The following is a 21,277-nucleotide window of genomic DNA, read 5'->3' on the forward strand; positions in this document are numbered from 1 at the left end:
AGCATCAGTGGAGGATGGGTGTGCTGCTCAATACCTGAAGTGACGGAGCCATCCCCTGCCAAGAAAAAAAGCGTTGACAAAGCCAATAGGTCTCACATATGAGTGAGCTGTTGGCTTTGTCAATCGAGTGGGGGTGGTGAATGGGAGCGGAGGATGGGGTAGGGGAATTGGAAGGGGGGTGAGTGGGTTTGGAGAACAGGACAGAATTCTGTAAAGTGTGAATCAAGTTTAACTTCTTGCGATTTTGGAAAATATACCTTGTATATCTAAAGAGGCACTTTATGCAACTTGTTATCACGAGTTTACTAGAAAATGTAATTCTTTAAAAAAAAGTATTGGTAAACTAAAACCATAGAACACATGGGAGGTGGACAGAACTCTCTGCAGACAGTATGTAAGGGCTTTATGGTGGAAGAATGGAATCCTGAGACAGCAGGCAGTACTTTCATTATCTCTAAGAGAAAGAGTGCATGCATGCATTAGTCACCCGTCTGGCTAAGTCATCAAACTGAGATTTATTAATTTCTGGATAGCTTTTGGCAACATGCAGAACCATGTAAGAAGTTTTAATCTTCCTGCTGCTCCTGAGCCTTTCTCTCCACAAGTCCAAAATCAGCAGCACCCGGTGGATGGGATGAAGTATGCACCGTGCGACAGACAGGGTGAGCAGAGTGAAAATGAGAGCTGCTGGCTCCTGTTGACAACACTGCTCCGGAAGATAGCACCCATGCCTCTGCAGAAAGGATGAAGTAGCCACTGCAGGTGCACCCAGAATCTGTATCTGCAAATAGGACGCCTGTGAGCAGACTAACCTGGAAGTTTAAAATGTCCATTTTTCTTTGGGCTTGAGCCCATTCTTATTTTACATGTGCAGGGCAGGCTTAGTAACGCACAAAGGTCTACATGAATGAAAAGGAGGGAATTTGCTTAGGAGCGACATAGTCATGGTAGTAGGACTTGGGAACAATAGGAGAGCATGTGGGGGGTAGAAGAACCTGGCATGGACTGGGTGGGGAGAGAAGAAAAATTGACCAGGGCAGGGAAGAGAGATGAAACTTGAGCGGGTGGGGGAATGAGATGAAATGGATTAGAAGTAACGGACATGCTGCAGGGGTGTGGGAGGGAAAAGAAGCAGCATATGGTAAACAGGCTGAAAACTCAAGTACACATATGGCTTGAACATAAACAAAAATGTAAGTCCAAAAATTGGAGCAGTGGAAGGACACAAGTACTTGGTACATGCTCCAGGGGAGGGCGAGACTCAAGAAAAATACATGACGCAGTCATGGTAAGTCAATTGAGAACAAAGCAGATGAGAGCGATGGCTCAACTAGCCAATGGTAAGCTGTGGGTGTGCTGTAAGTCCACTAATGTTGCAATCTTCAAACAAACAAGCAAGGCAGCAAAGCATGCACATGTGCTGTGACATCACTGCAGCATTCCCCAATCAGTGCCAGGGAAGGAAGTGAGTTAATCATGAGAGTCAGTGCTGCTGACTATGCCTCAGACCACTAGCACTTTCCTGATTGACCTGCAGCCAGCCGGGGCAGGTTCTGTATCGAAAAACCTAAATAACGAACATATTAAATGAGAGGACCACCTGACAGCTGGTTGAGAGTCAGCTTATTTCCTTTAGTAATGGGACAATGGTGGCGGTTACCAAATCAGAGATGGGGACTGTTTTAGCATAGAAAATAGCTACTAAATGGGCAGCATCGAGAGAGAAATGTTATGAGTGGAGCGAACTTATCGGTCATCAGCTCGCCATTTCTACTAGACAACAGATAACTGCAAACACCTCAATTAATACAGACACTGAAGGGATAATCACCGATCCCAAAAAAATAGAGGAAGCTTTTAGGAAGTTTTATGAGAAGCTATATCTAGAAGAGATAAGAGGATCACCCGAAGATATAGCCATTAAAATTAGAGAATATTTAGAGAGGATACAGACAGCTAAATTGAACGTTGCTACACACGATGAATTGGAAAACTCTCCAGTCTGGGAGGAGATCGCAGCTGCATTGGCTAGCCTCCCGGATGGCAAAGCCTCTGGGATGGACAGTATACCAGTCGAATTTTATAAAATTTTCTCAGAGCAAATAAAAGATCTCTTTACGAATGTAGTAAGATCCATCTTTGAAGGGACCTCTCTACCGAATTCCTGGTCATCAGCTAAAATCGTGATATTTCCCAAGAAGGATAAATCACCCCTGGAGATGGCATCATATAGACCCATAACATTAATTAATACTGACTTTAAGAATGTTTCTAAAGTTATTGCCATGAGAATATCTTTAAATATCGAGCCATTAGTATCCAGGTGGCAGCACAGATTTATTCCCAAAAAAGGCACCACCGAACATGTTCGTCAGACCATTACTTTATTTGACGCCACAGAGGTGACAGGAGACCCGATCTCATTAATTCTTTTAGACGCTGAAAAGGCGTTTGATCGGTTCTCCTGGCAATTGATTTGGGCTATCATGCGGCAGTCCGGCTTTGGACAGAGAATGGTTCAGGCCCTACAAGCATTGTACCAGAACCAACAGCCAAAGTATTGATTGATGGTCAGCTGTCAGAGCAAATAAAGATAACAAGAGGAACAAGGCAGGGTTGTCCCTGCTCGCCTCTACTCTTTGCCCTCTATGTCGACCCCCTGATAAGAAGAATTGAAGCTAATCCCTCAATTCTGCCTGTGAGTAGGTTTGGCATAGATACAAAGATCATGGCCTATGCCGATGACGTAGCCATAATAACCACAAAACGTGAGTCAGCTATCAGGGCCCTGGAGCAAGATGCTCAAGAATTCGGACTGATCTCTGGATTCATCCTGAATAGAACGAAAACGCAGATTGTTGTCAACAAAAAAATAACCTGGGTAGATAATAGAATTACTAAGAAAGCAAAATATTTAGGAGTGAATATTGTTTCAGACTTAGATACTTTGGTTGCTGTAAATTTGACCCCTTTGGCCATTGACATGAAGAAATCACTCAGGAAAATTGACAATTTGCATTTAACTATTGTGGAAAGATGCCATGTTTTAAAAATGACGTACTTCCCCAAACTACTTTATTGTTTCCGTACAATTCTGCTTGTTTTTAACAGTCGCATACTCTTAGTGTTTGAACGCATTTTTTCTCAGTTTATTTGGGCATATACACAGCCGAGAAGGGCCTTCAATTTTCTTTCTTTAGCTAGGGAAAGGGGAGGATGGGCTCTCCCCAATCTAAAATTATATTATTGGGCTGCCTCCCTACAACACTGCTGTGAACTAATGTATGAGGGTCGCACCCTAAGCCCGTCAGGCTTGCCCTCTCCCTATCTCTTACTTCTAGGAGAAAATGTAAGGGGGTGTCGGCGGCGCCATTTGGAATCCAGTTATTACAAGTGAGTTGGATTTAAGACAATGATTAGTGCTAATCAAGTCTTTTGTAATATTCACCAAGTATTTGGAATTGCCAAGCTGAATCATTTTACCCCCATCAGAAACAATGATAACCTGCCATTAATATTTAAAAATGCATATCTTCAACAATGGCATCTGGCGGGCATTAGTAGTTTAGGAGACTTGTACAGCGCTGGCCATATTCGGTCATTCGAAGAGCTGAAAACTTGTTTTAATTTGAATAACAATCAGACTTTCCAGTACAATGCCATTATGAATTATCTAGTAAATAAAACTGGGGGGTCCACTGGGTATGCAGTGGTAGGTCTTCTAGATAAACTCCTTGGCTCTAATTTACAGAGGATAGGAGACATCTTCTTCATATTCAATAAACAACAACCAGATGACCTAAGTAAAATAGATGCTAAATGGCAGTTGAAATGAAATACTCCATCTAATGCCTTTTGCTCCGCCTTGGGCCTAGCACAAATATATCTGGTATCCCCTAAACTACAAATGCAATTTTATAAGACAGGATATTTTATGTACATAACCCCAAGTAGGATCGCCAAATGGACAACCGGTCCTGGAACTACTTGTCCGCGTTGTACAGAATATAGTGCGGATTCCGTGCATATGTTCGCTGTAGGAGAGTAGGGTCTGCTTCCTATGGTCACCCCCACTTTTTGCTGTGATTTTCTGTTTTTTCAACTTTAGTGTGGCTGTGGGCCTGCTAATCAGACCCACAGCCCAGCTGTTCTCTCTCTAAATTGATACCATGTACTTTAGATACAAACCTAATTGGGAATTGGGCCACCTTTGTGAGCCCCTGTATAGTGTACCCTAGGTACCCAGGGCATAGGTGCATCCAAGGCCTACCAGGGGCTGCAGCATGTATTATGCCACCCCTGGTTGGCCATGCAAACTGACACCACAGGCTGATCACTCAGCTTGGGTAAGGTGGTGTAATCACCCCTTAGATATAGTATACCTATATCTACCCTTGTATATAGAGACACATATACACCTATAAGTCACTCCTATGGCAGGCCTTGACAATCCTGAAGGCAGATTGCTTGGTTTTATGTGAGAGAGTGCTCTAGCATGAGCTGAACCATTCTGCAGCTTTTGGAACCATCTCATTATAGCTGTTCTATATTATAGCCATACCATATACTCTTACGTGCATTATAATCCTCGCGGTTAATGCTAACTTTGGTTTGGCTTTATCAAAACATGTTGTGTAAGGTGTCAAACACTTTGGAATACTACCCCCGCCAGTTCTGATGCCTGATGGCGGGGGTAGCAATCCACCCTTCTAGAGGGAGAAGGCATGTAGTTACTGCTTTACCCGGTTAAAGTTAAACAGAGCCTCAGCATCACAGAATGGATGCTGCTGACACAGACACGAGTCTGACCTCCTGTAGCTGGGGGAAACTCCAGCAAGGGAGGCTTGGACAATAGGTTTCCTGTCGAGGGAGGTGCTAGCACCTCTCCAGACAGCCTGTAGTGTATTGGGGCAGGGTGGGTTGAATGGAAAGATGCTTTTCCAGGCACTGCCTGGGGCACACAAGGTGCTCCATGCATAGCCCGGTTCAAACCACTTGCTGGGGCACTCCAGCCCCGCTCTGGCACGAAACTGGACAAAGGGAAAGGGGTGTAACCACCCCCTTCTCAGGTCCACCCATAGGAGGGACCTAGTAGGTAATCCAGCCCACTTCTTTAGTATAAAGATAGGTGCTGTGTCCCCAGGACTTTAGATTTTCCTGGAAAGAAACTTTGATACAAACTCTTGGACCTTCGACGTTCTATATCGACTAGAAGACTGAAGACATCTCCCTTGTGGTCAAGGAGTGACCACCCTGTGCAAACAGGCACCACCAGTAACTTGCCGGTCTGCTTTGTCGACGCTCCCGCCGGATCCCGAAGACTCAGCGACACAGGAACTGGACTCTCAGACTTCTCTGACTCCGATCCACATCCACAGCAAAGCTGAGACCCGTGGCAGACAAGAGAGACGTGGGACCGGACACCCTGGACATCCTGCATTTTGCTAACAGTGCAACTACAGAGGCACCCTCGCCGTTGTGCATTGGGGTATGAGAAGCCCCAGATCTGAGCGCCATGTGCACCGAAGCTCAGCCCTCCAGAACTTCTTGGCAATGCAGACATGGTTGATTTAATTCTTTGTTGAATGGTCTGGTGAATCCCACGTTGTCTTTTGTGTTTGAATACACTACCCCCTATCACCAGAGTGTTAAGGGCACAGAGATCTGCGATCTTTTCACCATTCTCTTTCATGTCGCCAAGGCCACGGTTACGCATTACTTCTTCATACCTATTGTTGTTGCTTCTAACCTTGGCATTGAGGTCCCACATCAGTATGGTGATGTCTCTCTCGCAAGGCATTTCACTAGGATACTCTGTTGGCTGCTGATGTTACCATCAGTTCTACTCCCTGAGTGGGCATTCTCTTCCTTGTGTCCCGAATACAGCCACATTCCTGCTGTAGCCAGTCTTTTCTTTCCAGAATGTGTCCGTCTGGTCTCGCTGATGCCAAGCAGGACAAGGTTGTATTTTTCATCTGTGCTACCACTTGGGCTGTCTTGCCTGTTTCGTACAGGGTCCTCGCATTCCATGTGCCGATCATTATGGTCTTGGTCGAAAGCAGGTGAATCGGCTTTGTTGTGGCATTCAGCAATCTCTGGGTCTCACCATTAGGCTTCATAACTCTCTGTGAAGGAGATTCCCCGCCCCCCCAAAGGCTGGGGAGTTTTGGTCTTTTGGTTGACGTTTCTGTAGGTAGGATTTTTTTCACATGGTGGCTTAGCTAGCCTTACCCAAAACCCGCCTGAACATGGGAGCAGTCCTTTCGGGTTTAGAATCCTCTCTGTTTTTGAATCCTGCCCTTCTGTTATGGGTCGAGTGGCCCTGTCTAAAATGGTCCTTCTACCTCGCTGCCTCTATGTTCTCCAGAGCTCCTTCTGTTACATCCCTAGAGCCAACTTTTCCACCCTAAATAGCCACCCCTTCTCCATGGTGTGAGCTGGGAAGCGCAGTAGGTTGAAACTGGAGAAACTGGGAAAACAAGGCACGTAGGAGGTATAATACTTTGCCAAGAATGCACAAAGCAGCAAATGACAGAGCAGGCACTTCACACACTCTACAAAGGCTGGCATTGCGTTGGACAATTTCTGCTTAACTACAGGCCCATATCCTTGCTGCCTTACTGTGCCAAACTACTGGAGGCTCATGTTTGTGACAGCATTTCCAAATTTCTGGAAGAATCAGAATATCTCGCACCTAACCAGGCTGGCTTCCGCCCTTGTCATTCCACTGAAGCAGTCATTCTTTCGGTACAGAACACTTTGAGGCGGAACGCGGATGAGGGGATCCACCAGGCTCTGGTGCTACTGGACCTCTCAGCTGCGTTCGACACGGTCGACTATACCATCTTGGTCGACCGTGTCGAGCAGGCAGGTCTCAGGGGCCCTGCGCTGAGTTGGATCCGCTCATTCATCACTGGCCATACTCAATCTGTCAGACTGGGTTCCTTCACTGCCCCTACTATTCCCACCATCTGTGGAGTACCTCAGGGCTCTTCTTTGTCACCTTTGCTTTTTAACCTGTACCTACGCCCCCTTCTGTACTCTCTTAGGAAAGCAAATACCATCTTCAACTATGCAGATGATTTGCAGTTCATCTTCCCTTTAAACACCAAGGACTCAGTGGTAGAATTCCAAAACATCATGTCCCACATTCTGAGCTGGATGAACTGCAATCATTTGAAGCTTAACCCAGGCAAGACCGAACTGGTCTTGCCTGGACAGAGTGCACTTAGTTGGAACCCCAGCTTTTGGCCTTCTAGCATGGGAGCCCCTCCATCCAAGTCATCCTCGGTTAAGAGCTTGGGAATCTTTATCAGCGAGGACCTCTCCCTAAAAAAATAGGTAGGAGCAGTTGTGTCATCTAGCTTTTTCCAGCTGAAGAAAATTAAGAAAATTGCCTGCTTCTTCTCTCCGGCTGCCCTTACACAGATCGTCATCTCCCTGGTCCTGTCCAGATTAGATTTTTCCAACAGCCTCTATTTTGGGCTTCAAACTGGAGAGCTAAAGCGCCTCCAGCTGGTTCAGAATCAGGCAGCCAGACTTCTTTTGAATCTCTCTAAGAGGCAGTCTGTTAGACTCGGCCTGAAACAGCTACACTGGCTTCCTGTCGAGCAGCGTGTAGCTTTCAAAGCCGGGTGCATCCTATTCAAGTCTCTGCACGACTCTGGCCCTCTATTCATTAGAGATTTATTCAAGAGATACAACCCTTCCCGCAATCTCCGGTCCATCCACAAATCCCTTCTGATCGTCCCTTCCTACAAGAGGAAGCGCCTCGGAGGCAGCTGTTTTGACCATCTTGCAGCTGCCTTCTGGAACTCTCTCCCCCTTCAACTAAAACTGAGCAACAATATCCTCAGTTTTAGACGCTCCCTGAAAACTTGGCTCTTCTCTCAGGCGCATTGCTGAGCTGCCTCATTTCTACTGTGACCGACGCACTACGTTCCTTCCTACAGCGCCATGAAGCCCCCGGGCGTACGAGCGCTTAACAAATCCATATTAACATTAACATTAAAACTGGATATGGACCTGTGGTCTGGGTCTTCCGGACCTTGGCCTTTACTACTTTGCTGAACTCCTCCAGTATGCAGTGCAGTGGTGTGCCAAGGGACTAGACACAGAGAAAAAGCTGCTGGCCGACCGGGATGCAGGGGTAGACCTCCAGAGATACCTCATGATAGGTTCACAAACCCCCGCGGATTGCTCGATTGTGGCCTGTCAGGTTGCATGGGCCTGGGAGCGAGCGGTCACCCTCGTTTTGTGAAGGGCCCAATACGCACGAATACTTCCCCTCCAATGGCTCCACAGCTTCTGTCACATACAAACGGTGATGGACGTGGTGGCATGGTTTGATGGTGGTTGTGTGTCGGCAGGTGACCTATACCTAAGCAGAACTTTTCTCTCCTTTGCCGATGCAAGTAACTGTTACCAGGTCCTAAAGGACCATTTTTGGCAATATGCAATTATATCATGCACAGCACGCGAGCTGTGGATAACCTTTTTCTGAGGAATCCCATACCTTGATGTTGATTCTTGATCCAGGCTGCTTCAGGAGATTGATTTCTTTATCTGTATAAAGCCTTGAAGGCAGAACTCAAAGTCGATGTTTCAAGTGTTCAGGGTAGGTGGGTGGCGGACTTATTGTCACCTCTTACAGAGGTGGAGTGACACAGGGCGTTCGCACAGGTTCAGGAGGTGGCTAGCAACTCGATTTAAACGTACACAATTTCATTATTTGCATTGCACATACCTGACCCGTCACAGATTGTCATGATTTAATGCGCCGCATACATCAGTATGCCCCCTATGTAGCGTGGAACCCATGACATTTATACATATGACTTGAGATTGTACTCGCCTCCAGGTATACTGGTCGATGGTCTTGAAATTGCTCTTGGACACTACGGGAGTCCCTGTTGAGGCGTTGGCTAAACATTGTCTTCTGGGAGTTTCGCCGGCCTCCAAACCAAGGACCCGTATGCAACATAAATTTACCCTATTGGGGCTTGTGTTGGTCAAACGCCGTATTGCTATATATTGGACTCATCCTGTGCCACCTCACTTGGCTAAATGGAGGACTGATATGTGTGAATTGGGGGTGGCTGAGGAGTTCCGCCTGCGCTCAGTTCGCACGGAAGAAAATGCTGAACGTGATTTGGAGATTTTGGGGGACATGTTGGTGAGCTTCCAGTCAGCTGAGCAGCCGAATGGGGACACAGCAGACCTGACACAGGCGGGGACCTCCACCTCACGGCTGCGGGCACAGGAGGCTGATCCATTGGTCGAATAATGGTTACTAGCTGAGGTGAACAGTTTGGGAGAGAGTTCTGAGAGTGGCGACCCATGTATTGGTGACTGCGCTCGGACAGACCATTGCACTGTGGGGCCTCTGGGGGAAGGGGTCGGAGTCCCCTATGAAATTGCTTCTAATTATCAGGGATAGTCCATGTCTAGGTCAACTGATAATAGCTGCCTGACCAGATGCCTCATTTTATAGCCCTGTAGCCTTGTAACTCAGTGAGTCCACCCCGAGAGGTGGTGGGATGTGGATTCCGGAATGTATTCAAGACTGTCTGTATGACTTCGAGAAAGTAAAAGATATGTCACCACCGCCAATAGCTGCCAGAGTTTTGGCTCTGTATTCTGTTCTTTTGTTTTTGTGATTGTTTTGCTTGTTTTATTCCATGGGATTTGTGCAGTGAATCTGGCACAGAGAAATGTACTTTATGATGTTAACCGCGGACCTAGTCGCTGGATACTCTCGGGCCCATTGCGGATTTTGGGAGGAAACTCTGATGTATGCAGGGAATTTCTAATTTTCTGACGTCATTCTCGCATGTTATGACCACATGCGCCGTGGGGTCTACTAATGACTGCAACTCTGAAATAAAAACAAGGTGAAAAAAAACCTCCTCCTTTCACAGCTGGACATGGGACCGGCCATGGTGGAGTTGAAGGATGTCCACTGGTCCAGGTATATTGCTACTGCCATCTTCACATCCAATTAGTAACACAACCCTTCTTTCATAGAGGGGAAAGTAGGAAAACATGCTAGAAGCATAACCTCATGTTCTTGGTGAAACATGGAGGACACCTTTGGAAGAAAATCAGGCATGCATATAAACGGAATACCATCAACCAACATTCTCAAACAAGGAGGTATGTACAACAGTGCTCCAAGTTCACCAATTCTTCTAACCGAAGTAATTGTCAAGCAGAAATACTACTTTAATAGTCAAATATTTCAAGTCAACCAAATTCAAAGGTCACTACCTCAAGTGCTCTCAAGGCCAACAGCTGATGCCAGGGAGGCATTAAGGATCATGGCACATGCTTAGAAAATAACAATTTCTTCAAAGGTCCAGAGAAACAAATCTCATTTTGGCTCATACCACCTCAGGGTTCTCTCAATGCCTTAATCGGTCACCATTGGGTTTTCAGAGTACTAAGTGCTAACGCACACATTTAATCACATTATAATTACCTATGTACTCCCTCTTTTATTCCGTTCCCTTGTAAATTTCCACCCTCTCGTGCCCTACGTCAAGGGGCTGTTGAAAACTGAACTGGGAATATATCAGCATTATAGAATAATAGAAAAAAAATTCCCTCACATTGTGTCTTTTTGTTTAGAACTGTGGAAAATCTCCTTGGGTGACAATGCTCTCAATAGTGCTGGCTGGGATTTTCAAGCATTTCGCAGGTGTTCATCAGAAGTTGAAAATACGGGCATTTGTAATAGAGACTGCAAAAAACACAACAAAAATGAGGCAGGTGAGAACACTGGTCAGTGCTTTCTTCCAACTACCCTTCTTGTTTGATATTCACAGCCGAGCCCCCAGTGCAGTTGGGATCAGTGTCCAGTGAAGCCAACTAGAGGCCAAAGCTCTCTTCCAGACATGGAGCTGCTCTCGAGTTTTCCAGATCCAGGAGTGATAAACACATCTAGTCCAGAGTTTTTGCTTTGCATTCTTGGTCTTGTAGACCAGTATATCATTATGTCATTAGTGCTACAAGGCCCAGTATGCAAACTAAAAATTTGGACTGGATAAGGTACTCCTGCAAGGACCTGAAAGAACCTGAGAGCTCTGTGCACAATAGGTACCCATAGGATTAGCAATCCTGCTTAAATTCCCTACAAAGTAGATTGGGATAGAGGAGTTGAGTCTTATGGCCTTATCTTCCTTTTCCCATTTCACACCTTCTTTTCTTCATCCACAGTTGAGGAGTTACTGCATTCTCTCACCTTTACTCTAGTTTTCTACTTCCTCATTTACCCAACCTTTCTTTCTAACATTCTGATTCATCTATGGTCTTTCTTCCACAGCACCAACTCTTCTTTATTTCTTTGAGCTCCATTGTCATGACCAGCTGTGTGGTGTTTAAGATGAAGGGAACAGGTTCCAATGCAAATCCATGATGGGCTAAGACGTCAGGGAAGCTGCTGCTACTGGTTCTTGTTAGGAGGAAATAGAGAAAAGGAGGAGGAGAGGATCACACTGGAGGTTGTTGACTTATCTGATCACTGTTTGTGTTGGTACACGTCTCTCTCAAAGATGTTAAAGAGACCACACATGCCACTGGCACAGCTAGTCTAAATATAATGACAAATGCAGACCATTAGACTGTAATAGATACAAATGTACGACAGCAAAAAACAGTGCCTGTTCACATGGACAAATGTACCACAGCAGAAAACAGTGCCTGTTCACATGGAACTCACTTAATGATCCGTAAGAGATTGTGGATAGCAAATACAGAAAGTACTTGGAAACCTTCCTTGGAATCTGGAGCACCTGAAGATGCAGAAATCAGTAAATGAGGGTAGAAGAGGAAGGCCGGAGCTTTCTATGAAGTACTACTACAAAACTCAGTGTTCCAATCAGGCCCTTATTTTTCATGCCTAATGTATTGGTACCTAATTTTAACTGCTGTGTGCATTTTCATATGCATTTTCTTTTTTAGTGACATCATGCCCTCTCAGTGTCACCTCAGTCTTCTCCAGTAAGAATCAATCAACGTGTGTCCTTCTCAGTCTATCTGTTTTACAAATAATGTTCAACCAGCTGAGCCCTTAACATTTTCTTACTGATTGCTGGCTTATGTTCATTGAGCTGAACCCACAGTTTGCAGCAAGTCTCTCAAGTATATCCTTTTCTACAGGGACAGATTAACAACTAGACAATGTCTTTACTTTGACAATTTGCCATGACATCAATGTGATGTTTAACACTATGCCATTCAGTGCTGTTGCTACCCAAAAATCTGTGAGGCATTATGCTTGCGGAGATAAGGTGATAATTAAAGCACCACTTGGAAGCCGGGGTGGGCCTCAGTCTTTATAAAGATTTCCAACAGTTCTGTGTATCAAGTGGGGCATTGTTGTAAACAATGAAAGGCAGGATACCAGCAATCAGTGATGTTCAGCGTAGTAGTTTATTTGAACAGACGATAAGAGCAATCCTCTTCCCAGCTGACCCAACTCGTAACTGACAGAAGATAGAATCATGAGGGAAGGCAAGAGCATAGAACAACCTAACACTCTGGAACATTAAATAGGAAAGAACACAAAGGAAGGGCTAACCCCCATGGGATGAAATACAGATAAGCTAAATTACAACACATCTTATCCCTTTAAACAATGCAACAAATAAATAACAATAAAGACTTACAATAACAGTAAAGTAAGACATATAGAAAGAAAGTAAGCTCAACACAGATAATCATTCAAATAAGGAGGAGGCTGACGAGCTCTAGGGGCCCTTACGACAGAAGGTGAGTAAACATCAACAGGTAAAGAAACGACCTGTTGGCACACATTAGAAGCATCACCACCACCTTCTTCCCTAGGAACAACAGAAGGAATAGAAGGCACCTCTTCAAAAGAAGATAACATGTAACCAGAAGTTGAAGGTAATTCTGAATCAAAAGAATTAGAAACAAGAGAGTCACCACCCAAGGAAAAAGAACTACAAGATAAACCACACTTCTTAAATAAGGCCACATTCCGAAGGCTATTTCTCACCATTCTCAAGAACAACATAATCAGGAAAAGAAAGCTTAACTTTATAGGGACCTCTAAACTTGTTTAAGCCTTTACTCATTCTGCCAGGCTTAACCTTGACAAGGTCACCACAGGAAATTTTCCGCACAGTGACATCAGGTTGAGACAGACCATAAAGTCCCAAAGACTTGTTCTTCAACCAGGAAGGATTCAATTTACTACCCGGACGCCTACCCCTCATCAACTCAAAAGGAGACTTGCCATTAGACTCATGAGGAGTAGACCGATACGCCCAAACCATATCACAAACAGCATCGTGAGAAAAACCACCTGAAGCCAAAGACATCTGAATAATCCCCTTGATGAGTCTATTAGCCCTCTCACAAACACCATCGGCACGGGGATTGTATAACGAAGTTCTGTGATGTGTTATACCACAACTAACTAAGAAATTACGCATATCAAGAGAAGTGAGTTGAGTACCGTTGTCAGTAACCAAAGTATGAGGACACCCCTCCTCAGAAAACAAGATAGACAAAAAAAAATTATCGTGGAATTAGTAGTTATATCACGAACGAATTTCACAGTAAGCCACTTTGAAAAAAGATCAATAACCACAATAGCAAAACGCTGATCTAGGGGCAACTCAGAGATGGGACCAATAAAATCAAGGGAAATGCTATGCCAAGGTCGTTGAGGAACAACAATCTGACCACAAGTGTGACCACCAGCTAACTTTAGTCTTTTCTCACTATTCTTACACCAGGAACAATTCTGAACCCAAGAAGCGATCTCAGCATCCATAGCTGGCCACCAAAAATCAGTTTTAACTCTACGTTGAGTGAAAGTTTGTCCCAAATGGCCTTCATGAGCCAAAGCAATGATTTTAGATCTTAAGGAAGCCGGAGGAACAAACTTATCTCCTCGCATTAAAACAACACCATCAGAAAAAGACAACTCATCCAAAATTTTAATGTAAGGACGAACAGGAACAGGGACACAACTTTCACGATGTACACCTAACTTCAGCATATCTATAACATTATTCAAAACAGTATCTTGAGACATGGCAGAGGACCAATCAAGTTGAGTAAAAGTACCCACACCCAATGACAAAACATCTTGCACAAATGCTATTGCAACATCATCCTGCAGAATCAAATCACAGTTAGTATGACAGTCAACAGAAAGTCTAGATAGACAATCTGCTTCAATGTTACGCCAACCTTGGACAAAAGATATATCGTATTGATACTCTTGAAGTCTAGATGCCAATCTAGCAAGTCTAGGAGAACCTTTACCAGAACTGCCAGGAGAGAGAATACTAATTAGAGGTTTGTGGTCTGTGAGCAACTTAAAACGAGTACCCCATAAATACGTCCAGAAATACTGTACAGCCCAAGCAGCTGCGAGTGCCTCTTTCTCGATAACAGAGTAGTTTTTCTCTGAAAGAGACAAAGTACGTGAGGCAAATGCAACAGTTTTCAGACCTTCATCGTATTCCTGTAAAAGAACAGCTCCCAATCCTGTTGAAATGGCATCCACCATTAGAGTGGACATGCGCTTAACATCAAAAGATGCCAACATCTTAGCATTACACAACTCAAGTTTGATATCATTAAAGCATTTTTCATGAGAATCATTCCACACAAATTTTACACCTGTTTTCAATAATGATCTCAAAACAACTGTCTTGTCAGAAAAATTGCTTACAAACTTAGAATAAAATTCAATGAGGCCCATAAAGGACCTAAGTTGGTCTTTGTCAATGGGGCAAGGTGCTAAACGTATCGCCTCTAAGAGATTCTTCTTAGGTTTAACACCTTGTGAAGAAATTTCATACCCCAAATACTCAATCTGTGGCACCAAGAAGGAACATTTCTCCTTGCGTAAAGTTAAACCCGCCTCCTGAAACCTAAAGAAGACCTCCTTAAGGGTGAAGTTATGGTCCTACACAGTCTTTCCAAAAATCAAGATATCATCTTGAAAATATACTGCTCTGTCTATACCTTTAAAAAGTTGCGTAACCATGCGTTGAAACACACTGGCAGCTGATGTAAGGCCAAAAGGGAGACGCGTAAATTGGAAAGTGCCCTCAGTGGTAATAAAAGCTGTGAGGCTCTTTGATTCATCATGAAGACGAATCTGATGGTACGCGCTCTTTAAGTCAAGTTTAGTGAAGAATTTGGCCCCATTAAGAGTAGAAACTAACTCCCCTATATTGGGAAGTGGGAAAGTGTCTGCAATTACATTTTTGTTAAGGGACCTGAGGTCCACACAGAACCTAATTTTTCCATCCGATTTGGGAGAGCTCACAACCGGGGATACCCAATCAGAAGCCTCGACAGGTTCTATAACTCCCCCTTGCAACATTTCATTTATTAGGTCTTTAACCTCATCTCTAACAGTTATAGGAACTCTGTGGAGCTTATGCTGAATGGGAATAGCATTTTTTTAACAAAATTTTATGGACATAACCATCATGTCGTCCCAATTCACTTCTGAAAACACTTTCAAACTTAAGCAAGATGTCATTCAATGATTCACCATCAACAACCATGACTTGACACTCAGCACGAGGGTCTACTCTAATGTGAAGGTCGTACTGATGGATCCACCCTAGGATTGGAGGACCATCTAAAGCTACATATACCTTCCCATCAATCATTCTGCCTGAAAAAGAAATGTTAGCAACAAAATATCCTAACATTTCTATGTGTTCACCTTGAAACCCAGTGGGAACAATATCACATTGCAACAATTGAACTTCAGGCCATTCTCTCTTGAATAAAGATTCTGGAATGATTGTATACCTAGAGCCTGTGTCTACCATTAAAATAACAACATTGCCATTGATATTGAATTCGGCCTTAGGACGAATTTCCCTCTTTTCATTTATAAGGTTTACATCTGACATAGATTCATCAATAACTAAAATCTTGTCTTTATCTCTGTGAAAGTCTATACAGTCATCTTGTACAACAGCTACTTTCTGTTTACCCTTGAAGCGACACATTTTTGAAAAATGACCCACTTTTCCACACTTCAAACACTCCTTGTTGTTTGCAAAACAAAATCTTGCATCGGAGGAATGAGTGTTACTTCCACACCTTGAGCAAAATTTTACATTAGGCTTTGCGCTTAGTAATAATGCCTTTTTGCGCTTAGCAGGAAATTGCTGGCCATCTAAAGCATCTAAATAGTTGTCGAACATAACTATCCAGTCTTCCCAAGGAATTAAAGGAGTACCAGGTTCTGACAGAAATGGTGGAGGGAGAGCAACATTAATTTGCTGTGTCATATCGCCTTGAAGGGTAGAGAAAAAGTTGTCTTGCACAGTAGTGAAGTACTTACGAAATAGTAATTCAAAACGTAAGTTGACAGCAGAGAACTTGCACTGTGGACAAAATATAACACAACGTAGCAGATTAATAAAAATAAAGTCACCGTAAATGTTGAGTCTTAAATCTTACTCGTTGCGCAAGGAAACTTCCAGGAATACGAGTAAAGTAAACAGTGAGATCCAAAATGGCCGCACGTTGCGTGATGACGTGACACCGCAGCGGAGATAACAGAGTCAGGGAACGTTGCTAGGATACCTCAAGACGCAGTCAGAATATCACGAGAGCAGTCCAGATGACGCTGTCGCAGCTGCGCTCGAGAGAGAGACGTTAAGAATGACGTTGACTCCGATAAGATTACCAAGGTTAAAAAAATATATTTCTGCACAGTTACCTTAAATCCGGGTAATAATTAACGTCAGGAAGACAGCAGAGACGACAAGGCACTGCACGCAGGATCCGTTCCTCGGGAAGGGAGAACTCCACTGTTAACAGCTGAGACGCAGTATCCTCGAATCAGGTCAGCTACCAAAACGTCGCCAAAATGTTGTAAACAATGAAAGGCAGGATACCAGCAATCAGTGATGTTCAGCGTAGTAGTTTATTTGAACAGACGATAAGAGCAATCCTCTTCCCAGCTGACCCAACTCATAACTGACAGAAGATAGAATCATGAGGTAAGGCAAGAGCATAGAACAACCTAACACTCTGGAACATTAAATAGGAAAGAACACAAAGGAAGGGCTAACCCCCATGGGATGAAATACAGATAAGCTAAATTACAACAGGCATCACTACCTCCGGCAGCTAGTCAAGCTCAGCTTCACAGGCGGCGAGTTCGCTTCTCCCAACAGCTGTTATTGTAGCACAGTTCGGGCAACAGGCACTCTGCATATTAGTGTGGTGGGAGGTTCTTAACTCGCCTAGCAGGGCTTCAGGGAGGGGGCGTTGGGGAAACTGTTAGAATTGTTTGTCAATATGTTACGTGTGGCTAAAGACAGAATTGGTCATGGGTGCTAAATTGTTCATGTGGGAGGAGCCCCCTGGGGTCGTACATGGTCACTGCTGGGATAATGGGGGATAGCACTAGTATCCAAGCCTGGACTTGGAATGTTAATGGCCTGGGGAAAAAATGAAATGCACATTGGTCCTGCAATACATCAGGCGGCACTCCCCTGATGTAGTGTTGCTGCAGGAGACGCATCTCAAAGGGAACCGGTATAGGGCCCTTGATCGTTTCGGGTACAAGCTAGTGGCCCACTCGGGCTACACGACTGATGCTTGCGGGGTGAGAATCCTGCTACGTAACTCATTGCTTCCTGCCATTGACAAAATCATGTGGGACGATGCTGGCTGTTGCGTGGTGGTGGTAGACAGTTGGGAGGGATGCCTGCTTGCGCCCCTGTCGTTCTATGTGCCACCAAGAATTACACTCCATTATCCTCCCGAAAATTAGTGCACTCTTGGTGGGTCTTCCAGCATGCACCCTTTTAGCAGGAGGAGACGCCAACACTACGGCAAATCTCGGACTGGACTGTTCTCTCGCACAGATGGGCCAGGAGAGAGAGCAGATTTTTCTCGAGATTCCTGGTATCTATGGGTTTGGTGGACCTCTGGAGGGCACACAACCCACAGGAGCGACAATACACACACCATTCAGCGCAGCATGGCTCCTTCTCCAGGATTGACTGCCTACTAACACAGCATGACAGGGTGGGATGCTTCCTGCATTGACTCACACAGCAAGGCGCATATCAGATTATTCTCCGGTAAGCGCCACTTTCCAGGGACCGCCCATTAACAGATCAATATACCCAAAAATTGATCCCTGGCACTTAAAGGACCCAGACCTACAAGACAAGCTTCGCGAAGAGACTGAGCTGTACTTCGCAGAAAATGTTGGTTCCGTTCAGTCACACCAGATTACCTGCAAGGCCTTTAAAGCCAGTCTGAGGGACCAGGCTCAGGCACTGATAGGGGGCAAGAAGAAGGTGGAAGCTCTAAAACTACTGTAAGGAGGAAAGTAGATCAGCGCCACAAATTAACGCTCTGCCAGCGTGAACTGCGCGCATTGGTTGCGATCGAGGCAAGGGCGTACGCTCTGGCAACATAACACCGTCTGTATGACGTGGGCGACAAGGCATCTAAATTGTTAGCCTAACTGGAAAAACAGGATAGGGATAGATCCTGGGTGGTTAATGTACAAATCGGTGGTCCTTCAGACGTCCAGTGCAGACATAGTGGAAACTTTCGCGGCTTACTATGAAGATTTGTACTCGCTGGTTAGCACCCGCTCTGAAATTAACAATGAGGAACTACTGCGCAACTTCTCGCTGCTGACTTTGTTGGCCAACGCAAGTCAGGCCCTTTGGGCAGACCTCACAAAAGAAGAGCTTTCCACCGCCCTTGGGTCTCTGAAATCTGTCAAGGCAGTCGGTCCTAACGGACTACCGGTCGAGCTTTTCAAAAGGCTGGACTTAAAAATAACATCACCACTTAAAAACATGCTAAAAGAGGCCGGGAGAGAGGGCCAGTTGCTGACCAACCAACACATGGCCACAATTGTAGTCATACATAGGCCAGGGAAACCCCCAGATTTGTGCCGCTTTTATAGGCCAATCTTGCTGCTAAATTTGGAGGCAAAGGTGCTAGCGAAGGCATTAGCTAATTGACAAGTGAATGATTTCCACCATCATTCATGTAGACCAATTAAGCTTCATGCAACACAAGAGTACTCGCCATAATCTGAGAAGACTTTATGGCGTCCTGCACCTAACAAAAAATCTCTAGTCTCAACAGACTTCGCTGATGGCAATGGTCACTGCAATGGCCTTTGTTAGCATTGAGTTGCCGTTGTTATTTGCAGTATTATCAAGGCTGGGCTTTGGCCTTGTGTTCTGTAAATGGTTGAGACTGCTTTATCGAAGGAACTCGGTACTTTACTGTGGCAAGGTGGTGCGCCAAGTATATTCCTATACACATTGTAGAGAGGGGTGTATGAGGGTGGCCTTGCTAGGCTGTACTACTGGGCATCACAGCTCTTTGTTATAAATGAATGGGTATATGCTAACAGGGACGAGCAGGCATACAGAGTAGACCGTGAAGCCCTGCTGAATGGTAACTATGAGCCACTCCTCTATGCTCACTGGCTGTGCCCGAAGTGGCCAGCATGCATGACAGCAGTTGTGTCATGTTGGTTCGAGGCAAATATGTTTTTTGGGGTAGCGGTGGTGACTGACAGACATGACGCCCTTGGAGCAAAACTGAACACCCTTTCTAAGGTCTGATCCTTAATCTTACTAAAATATATGTGTTAGATTGATTATGGGTACCTTTCTTAAGATGTTGGTTGTTGCCATGGTTTCTTGCTTCTGGTAATCTGTTCCTGTGATGTTTCTGATACTGACCTCTTCTTCTCCCCGATTTCTCCTCACAAAAGCTGGTGTTCCTTATTAATTGTAGAGGCTCTTCAAGTTAAGGAAGCCACTTTAGTTGGTTTGCAGCACCGAGGCTGGTGTTGGAGGTGAATTCTTTACTTGCTATGGTCATTGTGTGTTACTGTAGCCGGGGTTTCCTGTTCACACTTGATTGGCTTCTTGTGTTTTTAATTGCTCTTATTTGCTACTGTTACTGGCTTGTGGAGAGTTGTCACAGACAACCTCTTCTCTAACTGTATGGTTTGTAGCTTGTTCTGGCCAGTCCTCAGTCTTCCTCCTCAACACCATTTTACAAATGATTGAATTTGTGTTGTTTGGTGACATCCTTGACTTGATACTTCTTAAATGTCAAGATGTTGCAAGTAAAGCTGAAGTCAAAATGTTTGTCCATTGTTGTGGTGTTTTCTTTCTCATCAAATCATTGCCCTAGAATTATATAGCAACTAAAATTTTCACTGTAGTTCCATTCTCTAAACAATACAGAATCTCCAGATAGACTATCACCTCTCCAACAGCTCCCTCTCACTGTGTAAACAAACCGACTCACACTCACTGTGGAACAAGAATGGCCTTCAGTTCCTCAATGTCTAAGTCCTTCGAATCCATGAAATGTGCATTAGGAAGGTGCCCATGAGGGCAACTGACACACCATTTTTATGTGTGCGGTGTTGATGAATACTCCTGTAGGTATCTGAAGACAACTTGTTTGAGATCTGTCTTTTGGTTCACTGCAGAGTAACCTTTGCTTGCTCATTGAGTCACTGGGCTTACCTTTTAGACCTCTGTCTCAGATGATGGGTGTGCATAGTAGGGTGAGTGGAGGGCCTGGCCTCTCTGGTGAGACCACTCTCTGTAAAGATGTGTGTGCGTAGTAGGGTTTGGGGAGGGGCTGGGCTCTCCTTTGACACCTCTCTTTCACATGATGGATGTGTAGACTGCACTCTCCTTTCAGACTTCCCAGGTGACTGGTGTACGTAGTAGGGTGTGTGGAGGGATTAGCCTCCCTGCTGAGACCTCTCTCTCAAATGACAGATGTGCATAGTAGGGTTTGGTGAGGGACTCCCTCTCCTTTCAGACCTCTCTCTCAGATGACGGATGTGTGTAGTAGGTTGTGGGGAGGGGCTGTCCTCTCCTCTCCTTTCAGACCTCCCCCTCAGATGAAGGGTGTATCTGTGGAGAGAGACAGGCCTTTCCGCTGAGACCCCTCTCTCAGATAACGGGTGAGTGGAAGCACTGGCCTCCCCTTTCAGACCCCTCTCAGGTAACAGGTGTGCGCAGTAGGGTGCGGAGAGGAACTGTCCTGTCCGTTCAGACCTCTCAGATGACAGGTGTGCATAGTAAGGTGTACAGAAAGATTGGCGTCTCTTTTCAGGCCTCTCTCACATGACGGTTGTGTGTAGTAGGGTGTATGGAGGAATCTACAGCCATATTCATCAATCTCCCGTTTTGCAAAGCCCTAATAGCGAATTATAGCGATTCGCTATTAAGGACTCGCAAAA

This window comes from Lissotriton vulgaris, chromosome 6 (assembly GCF_964263255.1).
Source record: "Lissotriton vulgaris chromosome 6, aLisVul1.2, whole genome shotgun sequence".
NCBI lineage: Eukaryota > Metazoa > Chordata > Amphibia > Caudata > Salamandridae > Lissotriton > Lissotriton vulgaris.